The following is a 10,386-nucleotide window of genomic DNA, read 5'->3' as shown; positions in this document are numbered from 1 at the left end:
AGGCATGGCTCAGTTTTCTGAATTACTAGGCTTTTCAGAAAGCTTTGTATCTCGGACACATAATTTCCTCAAGGTAGGGGTTCTGCTTCTGGCGCATATACTCTGTTGCTTTGGTGTGACAAGGAAGGACCTACAGTGGGGGCTTTGGAAACAGGGCTCGGCACTTTTGTTCCCCGCCAGGACTGCCTTTGCTGACTGACTTCTATCATTTCTATCTTGCAGTGTTGGGCAGAATATTATCCCCATCAGAGGAGGCAGCTACCACGTCTCCTCTATGGAGGAATCCAAGAACGGTCAGAGGGGACGCACGTGGTGGGCCTGCCCGAGCGCCACGGCCGCAGGCCCTTGCTGGAGAGCTGGGGCAGCTGCTGGGCTCTTCTGACTCAGGTGAGCACTGCGCCCCTGCTTGTTTGCAGAGATGACCAGTGCCCCTGCAGCAGTCTCGGCCATATCCGACTTCGCCAAATGGGAGGCCAGGGTCTCGTTCCAGCAACTGGACCCAAGCAGAGATGAAAGAGAATACACGGCTAATTGACTCTTCCTGACTCCGAGCCTCTGAAGTATAAATGCTGCCTGTTTTTTCTTTCAGGGAAGCCTTTTCAAGGAACTCACCCTTCTTGGGCAGTGAAGCCTGTGAGTGCTTTTGACCAGCCTGGTTTCCTGACCTGCCATTTTCCACGAAGTCACACTGAATGCCAAGCCGCGACACCCGGGAGAGACCAGACTTGCTTTTGTTCTGTTCTTTGCAATGGGAACATTATTTCCTGATGACTGTAAGATGTCTATCCAGTGACATCCCCCAGCTGGGAAAATGTCTCGAGAATTGTGCTTGTAGCGGGGGTCGAAAGCTCCTTCCAGTCCTCAAATGTAACATGAACTTTGTGTCCTTTCAAACCGCCTGCTATTTGCAGGACAGATCAGATAAGGGTTCTTCCTATTGCTTCAAGTTGCATTCCCACCTTAAATGATTTAAGGTTGGCTTCTACAATTCCTCCTTAAAGAATGTTGAGGATATGCTTAGTGAATTCCTAAGAGGAGCACTGGCCCGGAAGACAGGTTTGTCTGGAACACCAGGGGAGGCCAAAGGAATGCCCTCTTATCCCCCAAATGTCCTTACAGATTGTGTGTCCACATCTGAGGGGTGTAAAGCCCCCTAAGGCATTTCCGTTGTCCCCTCCTCTAGAGCTAACTATCAGGACACCTGTGAGCCCCATGCTGCCCTGTGCTGGAGCAGCGCTGGGGTGTACCAGGCTTCCCTTTCAAACAATTGGGAAGTCTTTACATAGAGAAATGGTGGGTTGGCTGAAGTCCTGTGAGGGAGCGCAGAAAGAGCCAGTCTTTCCCGTCATTTTTCCACTGGAAATTGTCATTGTGCCCAGGGGATGGTCCTGCTTGTCTTTGGAAAAGTGTGCAGGTCTGCTTGCGTCCCCAAGGTCTTCTTCCTTCCTGGTCTTCTCAGGCCGTGGCTATGGTGGAGCGCAGTTGTCCTCTTTGGATATGGGGACACTGGCTTTGCCACAGCATGTCAGAGCCTAAGTACCAAGCTCAGACTTCAGTTGTGGGCTTCTAAAACACTGTTTATTGGGGGTAGAATTGGAACTCAATAAACTGTGCCTATTTAAATTTACAGTTCGATGTGTTTGAGCATATGGATTTACCCCTCCAACTATTACCATATTCTTGACAATAATGAGTGTCGCTGTCACCTTTAAAAGTTTCCTCACAGCTGGATATGGTGGCTCAAGCTTGTAATCCCAGCATTAGGGAGGCTGAGACTGGAGGATTGTGGTTCGCAGATAGCCTCAGCTACTAAGTGAGGCCCTCTGCAACTTAGTGAGACCCTATTTCAAAATAAAGAATAAAAGAAATAGGGCAGATCAGAGGTCAGATGCCCCTGAGTTCCATCCTCAGACACCTCAAAATAAAAAAGTTCCCTCACAGTATTTCCATTCTTTTTGTCTCACCCCTTAAGCACTCAACACGCTAGTTCCCAAAAGACAGTCATGGAATTCTCTTACCCCGTTAAGAAGCTGGTGAGCCGGGTGTGGTGGCGCACGCTTGTAATCCTAGTACTTGGGAGGCTGAGACAGAAGGATCGCTTAGGTTCAATGCCAGCTTCAGCTACTTAGACCCTGTTTCCAAATAAAATATAAAATAGGTCTGGGGGTATAACCGGCAGGTAGAAGGCCCCTGGGTTCCATTCTTAGTACCACAAAAAAGAAAAAAAAGAAAAAAGGCTGGTATGATCTTGGCCCCCATACAAGGTAAGAAAATTAAGACAACTTTTAAATCAATTTCACTCTTGACCTTGATGAAAAAATCCTCAATAAAGTACTGATTCATTGAATTCAGTTATGCAAACATCATACGAGCAATTACAGTCATGCCCCCAAAACTCCCCTTTTTATTCTCCAGTCTATGTATTTTTCATCATTCCAGTTTTTCTTCCAATTTCCAACTCTGGCTGATACTTTACAGCACCATCTGACTGACCACTTTCTCATAAGCTGCGGGAGGGGAAGTGTGTCCCGGGTGAAGAGAGGATGCGGGGGGTGGCACTCGCCCACATTTTCAAGTGAGTGCACTCTGGAGTCACACTTTCCTAGGCCCATCCACGTCCACGGAGTGTCAACTCCTTAAATTCCTTTGGAGAAACAGCCCAGGTGTGGCCAGCTGTATCTCATTTTGTGGCAACGTGTCTGAAAACTAAGAATGTTCTCAACCTGGACGTTAGGGCCCAACAAATAGGGTCTCATAGAAGAAGGTATTCATGTTCCAAATGGCCCATGCATACAGCTATCTCAATAAAGATTCAAAGTTCTTAGGAATGGTGCATGACTAAATGTTGGACAAACACGAGTCCAACAACTAATTGATAACTCAGTACTTATCAACTAAGCGCCAACTCAGTGCCTGCATTGGAGAATATTGCAGTGAAAATAGACTATCGATCTAGGTCAAGAAGCATATGTGTCTTTATCGGAAAACACTAAAAAGGAAGGGGTAAACTGTGGCACAGGATAGAATGGTATGGGAAGACTTTTGAGAAGACAGATGTAGCCAGGCGTGGTGTGCATGTCTGTAATCCCACGACTTGGGAGGCTGAGATGAGTCCATCACAGGTTCAAGCCAGCCTCAGCAACTTAGCAAGGCCCTCAGCATCTTAGCGAGATCCTGTTTTAAAATAAATAAGCTGGTGTGGTGGTGCATACTTATTCCCAGCATTTGGAAGGTTGAGACAATAGGATCCAGGTTCCTGGCCAGCCTCAGCTACTTGGTCCCTCTGCAACTTAGACCCTGTTTCAAAATAAAGAATAAAAAATAGGGCTGAGCATATAGCTTGGAGATAGAATGCCCCTATACTTTAACTAACTAACTAAATAAGGCTGGGGATGTAGCTCAGAGGTAGATGTAGCTCAGATTCATCCTCCAGTACCACAATAAAACACAAAGGAGAAAGAGAAAGAGGAGGAAGAGGAAGAGGAGGGGATGGAGGAGAAGGTAAAGGAGGAGATGGAGGAGAAGAATGGGGAGGAGATGAAGGAGGAGGAGGAGATGGAGGAGGAAAAGAAGGAATAGGGAGGAGGAGGAATAGGGAGGAGGAGGAAGAGGGAGGTGGAGATGGAGATGGAGGAGGAGGAGAAGGTAGAAGGAGGAAGGAGGAGGCTACAAAGAGGCTTTGCAGAAAGCCAAGCATGACGGTGAGCTTTCAGAGGAACACTCATTAGATGACTAGCATGCCTGAGTGCAGGGAAGGTGTAATTTATTGCTGGGAGGAAAAAGGCAAGGCTACCTTGGGGTGCAGGCAGCTCCTGGAAATCTGGGCCCTTGCTGTTCTCTCTGTGCACTTTGCTGTCAAACCATGCTCCGCACAGATGGCTGGAAATGAAAGAATGGCCTGCTGTCATTGGGTTTCAGCTTGGCCAGAGCTTTCCAGGCCTGCTAGAAGGGGAGGGCGGGCACTGCTTTCTCAAGCTCTGGGGAACAGCAACCTAAGCATGTCCCCAAAGTCACCAGTTAGCTGGGTGCGTGGGTACAACAACCTCATTAGCCATGGAGCAGGAAAAATCCCGTATTGGTACAGGGCAGAAACCTATACCATGGGAGGACAGTTTCTATGACCTCCCAAACTTGTTTGGGTCTGCCATGAAAGAAGGATGGGAAAGCAGCTGCCTTCTTGTTGCTCAGTTTCTATTCTCTGAGCCAAGAGCCAGAAGCTGCATCATCGTACAATAAAGCCACATTTGTACCTGGGTGGATGGCAGGGGGAGGACAGACAGACAGACAGACAGACTCAAAAAGAGGCGGTCATCCCTCAAGTGAAGCAGAGCTGATGAGGGCCAGGAGGCCACGTGAGCTGTTAAAAGTTCAGCAACCTAGTGAGACCCTGTTTCCAAACAAAAAATTTTTAAAAGTGCTCTGGGTATACCTTGGAGCTAGAATGCCCCCTGGTTCAGTCCCTAGTATGACGCAAACAAAAACCAAACAAACACGCACACTGGTGCATTTCCCTTCACGTCTCCCTATCTCCCTCCCTCCCCATCCATGTTAGTGACGTCCGTCAGTAGTGATATCTTCATACGCGGACATAGCATTATTTGAACTGTCCCCTGAAGTTTAGTGCCTTAACCACACTTAGAAATTTAATTGAAATTCTCTGCTCCGTCTAGTGACAAACGCCAGGAAAGTTGAGTAAAATTATCCATGATCATAAAAATGCTAGTCGAATGTGCGGCGTGGTGGTGCACGCTTGTAATCCCTGCGCTTGGGAGGCTGAGATTGGAGGATCGCACAGGTTTGAAGCCAGCCTCAGCTGGCTTAAGAGACCCTGTTTCCAAATAAAATATAAAACAGGTCTGAAAACATTGCCTGGAGGTAGAAGGCCCCTGGGTTCCATCCCCAGTATCACCAAAAAAAAGAAAGAAAAGAAAAGAAAAGCTAATTGAGATGTTGAAAAGTGCTAGATCACACTCATCTATAATTTTTTTTTTTTTTTTTTGGTGGTACTGGGGATCCTGTAAATCTACCTCCAGGCTACACTTCCAGACCTATTTTATATTTTTTAAATTTGGAAACAGGGTCTCTTAAGCCAGTGCAGCTGGTTTTGAACCTGCGTGATTCTCTTGTCTCTGCCTCCCAAGCGCGGGGATTATAAGCATGCGCTACCATGCCTGGATGTAAATTTTTTTTTTTTTTTTTTGGTGGTAATGGGGATGGAACCCTTCTACCTCTGGGCTTCACTCCCAGACCTATTTTATATTTTATTTGGAAAGGGTCTCTTAAGCCAGCACGGCTGGCTTCAAACCAGCGCGATCCTCCTGTCTCCGCCTCCCAAGCGCAAGGATTACACATGTGTGCCACCACGCCTGGCTGTAAAATCATAAAGAGCTGATCTCATAGAATTTGCCAGCAGGATGGCAGCCACCAGCGGCTGGGGAGGGGGTTGGAGGGAGTCTGGTCTCTAGGTGCTAAGTCAGAGTCGACTAGGAGGACTGAGTTCTGGTGTTTGTTTACTGCACAGGAGTAAAATATATACTTGAAAATAGCTAGATGAGTGGACTTTGAGTGCTCTCAAATGACTGATACATGTTAAAGTGATGGGTATGCTAACTGCTCTAATTTGATCTTCGCGAGATGCACGTATGTACTGATGTGTCATGGTGTGCCTTGTAAACGTGTGCCAAACAAGAGGAAAATAAACCTGAGAGAAGTGTGAGCTGGAAGACTTGGGCAAGCCTGCGTTCTTCATGGCGGATTGCAACCGCTCTTTTAAACTTATTAGTGGGCTATGGTGGTACAACCCGTAATCCCCACGCATGGAGGCTGAGACAGGAGGATTGTAGGATCGAGGCCAGCATCAGCAATTTAGCATGACCCTGTTTCAAAATAAAAAATAAAATAGGGCTGGGGAATAGCTTGGAGATAGAATAGCTGAGCAGATGTGCTCAACCCCTCATACCCAAACAAACAACAAAAAACCTGATTATTCAGACTTACTAATGGGCCAGTGTGAGACATGACAGGCAAAGTTTTTAAGAGGACCATGAGATTTCTTACTTAAGGAACTAAAATAAAGTTGCTAAACACTAAGTCATTTCTTGATGTGGGTGGGATAGATTTTGGTGTAAAGATTTTAAAATGCAGTTTGAAACTTGAATGTTTAAAAGGGAACGTTTCTGCTAAACTAAGTAAAAATTGTGCTGTGCTATGATACGACTGTTAAATACTGTCTTGTGATTACGTCCATTAGCCCCAGGATAAAAATACGCAATTAATTTGACATATGATAGCTGGGTTGGTGCAGAGACGCCAGGGAGACTGCTGTCCCCGTGACAAAGCCGAGTCCTGCTGTGCATATGTGCATCTCTTCACAGACACCTTGTTTGCTGTGGGTTGAACATAAGTCACATATCAGGAGGATGGTAAATGAAGGGTTAACATAACCTTTCCTCTGACCTATGAGACTGACCTTAGTTAACCGTCTAACTCCCTTTTCTTCTTGTTTAGCTAGAGAGCATTGATTTAAGTAACTGAACGTAGATCTGATGCTGCATACGTGTGCTATAAAACTGATCTCTGTTGCCTTTCTGCCTTGAAAGATACGATCATTGCCTCGCTGTGGGTGCTGGGAGGTGCAGGTGTGCGGTTTGGGGTGTAGTGGGCAGAGCGAGGCCACGGAGCTCCGTTCCTCGGCGTCCTTGCTCTGTGGATTGTCAAGGCGCACATCCACTGTAACTGACCCTGTCTTGCTCCTTGACGGGCGCTTTGAAATCTTGGCCTAAACACTTCACATGGCATCTAAAACAGAAATAAGTTACTGTCTGGTGTGACCAGGGAAACTCTCGAAATGTATACATTTCCCTACTCCTTCAAGGGCGCGGTGGCCAACACGGCATCCTAGGACTCTATCACTTGTGAGTGTTTACGCCTTCAACTACTGACAGAATGGGCATGTGGTAGTGTTAACTTGCTAAGTCCCAAGTTTTTGTGTTCGGTATGTTTTGTGACTATTGTCTACATATAGAATCATACTTCTTAAACTATTTCATTGTGGAGTCAAGAGTTGTGGGGTGAACCAAGCGTGGTGGCATATGCCTGTAATCCCAGTACTTGGGAGGCTGAGACAAGATGATCACAGGTTTGAGGCCAGTCTCACAAACTTAGCAAGGCATTCGGCAACTTAGCAAGACCCTGTTTCAGAAAAAAAAAAATGAAAGGGGGCTGGAGTTGTAACTCAGAGGTAGAATAAATAACTGCATTACTTGTTAGAACTGGATGAAATTACAACTATTCTAAGATATCTTTTATAGAACTGGTAAGTCACTCTCGTGTAAACAGAGCAATGAAAGATAAATGAAACTAGGGAAAATCATCCACAACCCTGCTTAGCAACAGATGTTTATATTTACACTGTCAGTATTGGTATCATCTTACTGATCTTGGGACTTGTGCTTGCAAATGGTTATTAGACGGTTGGATTGGAGCTCCGGGTGATGGAATAAGAACAGTGATGGTAGAATTATGCTCCAGGACAGGTCTACAGCTCCACTACCCTAGAAATTCAACAAGATGTCAGCGCAATCGCCCAGAATGGCACTGAACTTTGTCAAGTGACTTTTTTATTGGAAGGATCATACATGTATGGATGAGCGTATGTAAATATGTGCATGTACATAAAGTGTTCTAAAAACCTGCCTAGACAGAACGCTAACTCAAACACATTTAGGAACTCATTGCTGCTTATTCAGTTTAATCCTTCATTCTCAACTACCCACCATTACCATGGCTTCAAGTGGCTTTTGCACAAAGCTCTCATTGGGCAGAGATGGGCTCAGACACCAGCCTTCCCACCTCAAGACTCCACCTGCCCACCACCATGTCCTCAGACTCACCATATATGAGGATTCTTGCGGTAATGTTTTTAGCTTTTCTCTTTATTTTAATGGATAAAATGCAACATACACATTCTACCTAACAATGAAAGATAGAGGCACAAAGGGGTCAATATTAACCTTCAAGAAGGGAGAAAACACACGACATTGGCATTGTCAAGCAACATGTGAGACTTTGGTTTATACAACCTTGGAAGAGAGTTGGAAGGTGCCTGAAAGAAAAGATGTTATTTTAAAACTAGAGAGAGAGAGAGAGAGAGAGAGAGAGAGAGAGAGAGAGTATACATGTTTGAAAGAGACTTTCTAATCCCATGTCATATTATTTATTATTAAGTGACATGTTTATGGAAAACAGTTGAAAAATGTCACAACTATTTACTCCCATAATATACAGTCTTTTCAGGCAATAGTAATATGTGAAGAAGTTGAAGGCTATTTGAATCTCATCGCTTTTCAGTTAAATGAAACACGTGGACAGAAGTTGAAAACGCCTGGAAGGATGGACATGAATTCCTGCTCCTGAAAACCTGCCTCCACATGGTCAGACACACAAGACAATTGCTAAGAGACAGGGGTGCTCTCAGGGGACGCTACAGGTCACAGAGTATTTTTGGTTTTAAAGCTTTTGCTAAAAATATTTTACATCACTAAATGTGTATTAATAAATGCACAATAAAACCTAACTGAAGTGACTTAAATAATAAAAGACAGTTTGTAACAAAATTATGTTAAAGTCCACTAGTCTCCCCCCCCCAAAAAAAAAAGGCAAGTGAGGTAGTTTATACTGTCTGTATGTTGTCAAGAATGGAGATTCCAGTTTGTTCAAGAACCACTGGCTCCAAGAATCGTGTCCCCAAGGGAGCTCTTAACACAGGGGTCCTCTTCTGCAGTTGGAGGAAGAGACGAGCCAGCTCTGAGTCTTTTCCTGAACAAGTGCTCTTCAAAGCGAGTTCCCTCTCACTCTTTCTTGGAGGATACCGTTTCCCTTAATGTGTACCAAGAGCACGTGGGATGGGGTGAGGTGTGCAGCCATTAAGAAGAGCATTCACAGGCTGAGCATCTGACCTTTTGTTTGCAAATATACTATTACTATTCACTTTTATACACTGGCTACCTAATTTTGAAAAACAAGCTCTTGATGAGGCAAGGGCTCTTTCAATACTTAGGCGATAGGGTTCTTGAATTTCAGACTGGCGATGAGTTGTAATAAATCTGAAAACCTTCAAAACTTTTGTAGAGGTTGTAGTGTAGAAACTGAAATGTAATAAAAACTCCAAGATCAAAAATTAAATGAATAGGTCCTTGAATTTCCTGTATAAACACAACAGAGATTAACTCGTCTCATGGGAGGAAACACCGTAAGAAACCTCGGTCAGTTTTCAGATAGTGACAGAGGTTAAAGAAGGCATCAGAAGAATTTCTTCCACACATGAGCATAAGTGACTGCTATGTTATATCGTGAGATCTGGCAGCTACCTAAAGTGAAATGTTTATTTCTGTTGTTTGAATTGCAAAACTGATAAAAGCTTCTTTTCAGACTCTGAAATTCATTATGTAAACTCTCACGCCACCAAGCAGCTATACACTGAGAGTTGATGAAATACAAGAAACAAATGGAAACCTACTGAATACATGTTTAGTTTCTAATGACTTTGAGGGCGAATAAAAACTCTCAGACAAGTTGAATAAATGAGTCATAGTGTTTCCCATAAAAATACAACAAAATCCTAAAGGTCAAAAATGCCTTATCTACACGTTGGGCAATGCGAATGTTTTGTGTAGACATCAAAGAATAAGGTAACATGTAAAAGATTTCTTCCATATAGGCACTTAAAATGTTATCATATTATATGTTGAGACTTGGTAAACAGGTCAAAAAATGTTTTCTGCATTTATGATTGAGCTCCGTTTGAATCTCAAGTGATAGTCATTTGGGCCTTAACTCTAACTGAAATTGATAAAAGTCCATCAAAATCACCATCTTTGAGTTCCCAGCAAAAATACATGCATGGAGTAAATGAGAATTCGGCCCCCATTTCCAGCTAGCCCTAGAAGGGCTATGGCAGCAATCTCGAGATGAAAGGCACAGCTGTCCAACCCTTCAGAACATCCTAGGATCACTCTAAATGAGAAACAGGAGGGCTGTGTGCTCTGGCCAACAGCAGCCTAGAGAATGGGCCTGCACGATCTCCACAGCAAGCCAGTGTTCAGCTGACCAACCGGGCCTCATGTTCCACGGCCCAGTGCGAATCCACCGTGCCGCAGCAAAGAAAGAAGCAAAATCTGCTTGTAAGGTTTAGGAAACCCACATCCAGTGCTATTTTGCAGCACTCTTGAGTACAAGCAGCTCTGAATTTTCCTGCAAAAATGACTGTAAGAAGGAAATGTAAAAAATGGTAATTTTGATCAAAAAAGGCAATTTATCTTACATACTCGAGGCCCTGGGTTCCATCCCCAACAACAACAACAACAACACACACACACACGCACACAC

Source organism: Muscardinus avellanarius, assembly GCF_963383645.1.
Source record: "Muscardinus avellanarius genome assembly, chromosome: 17".
Classification (NCBI taxonomy): domain Eukaryota; kingdom Metazoa; phylum Chordata; class Mammalia; order Rodentia; family Gliridae; genus Muscardinus; species Muscardinus avellanarius.
This window is presented reverse-complemented; position numbering follows the sequence as displayed.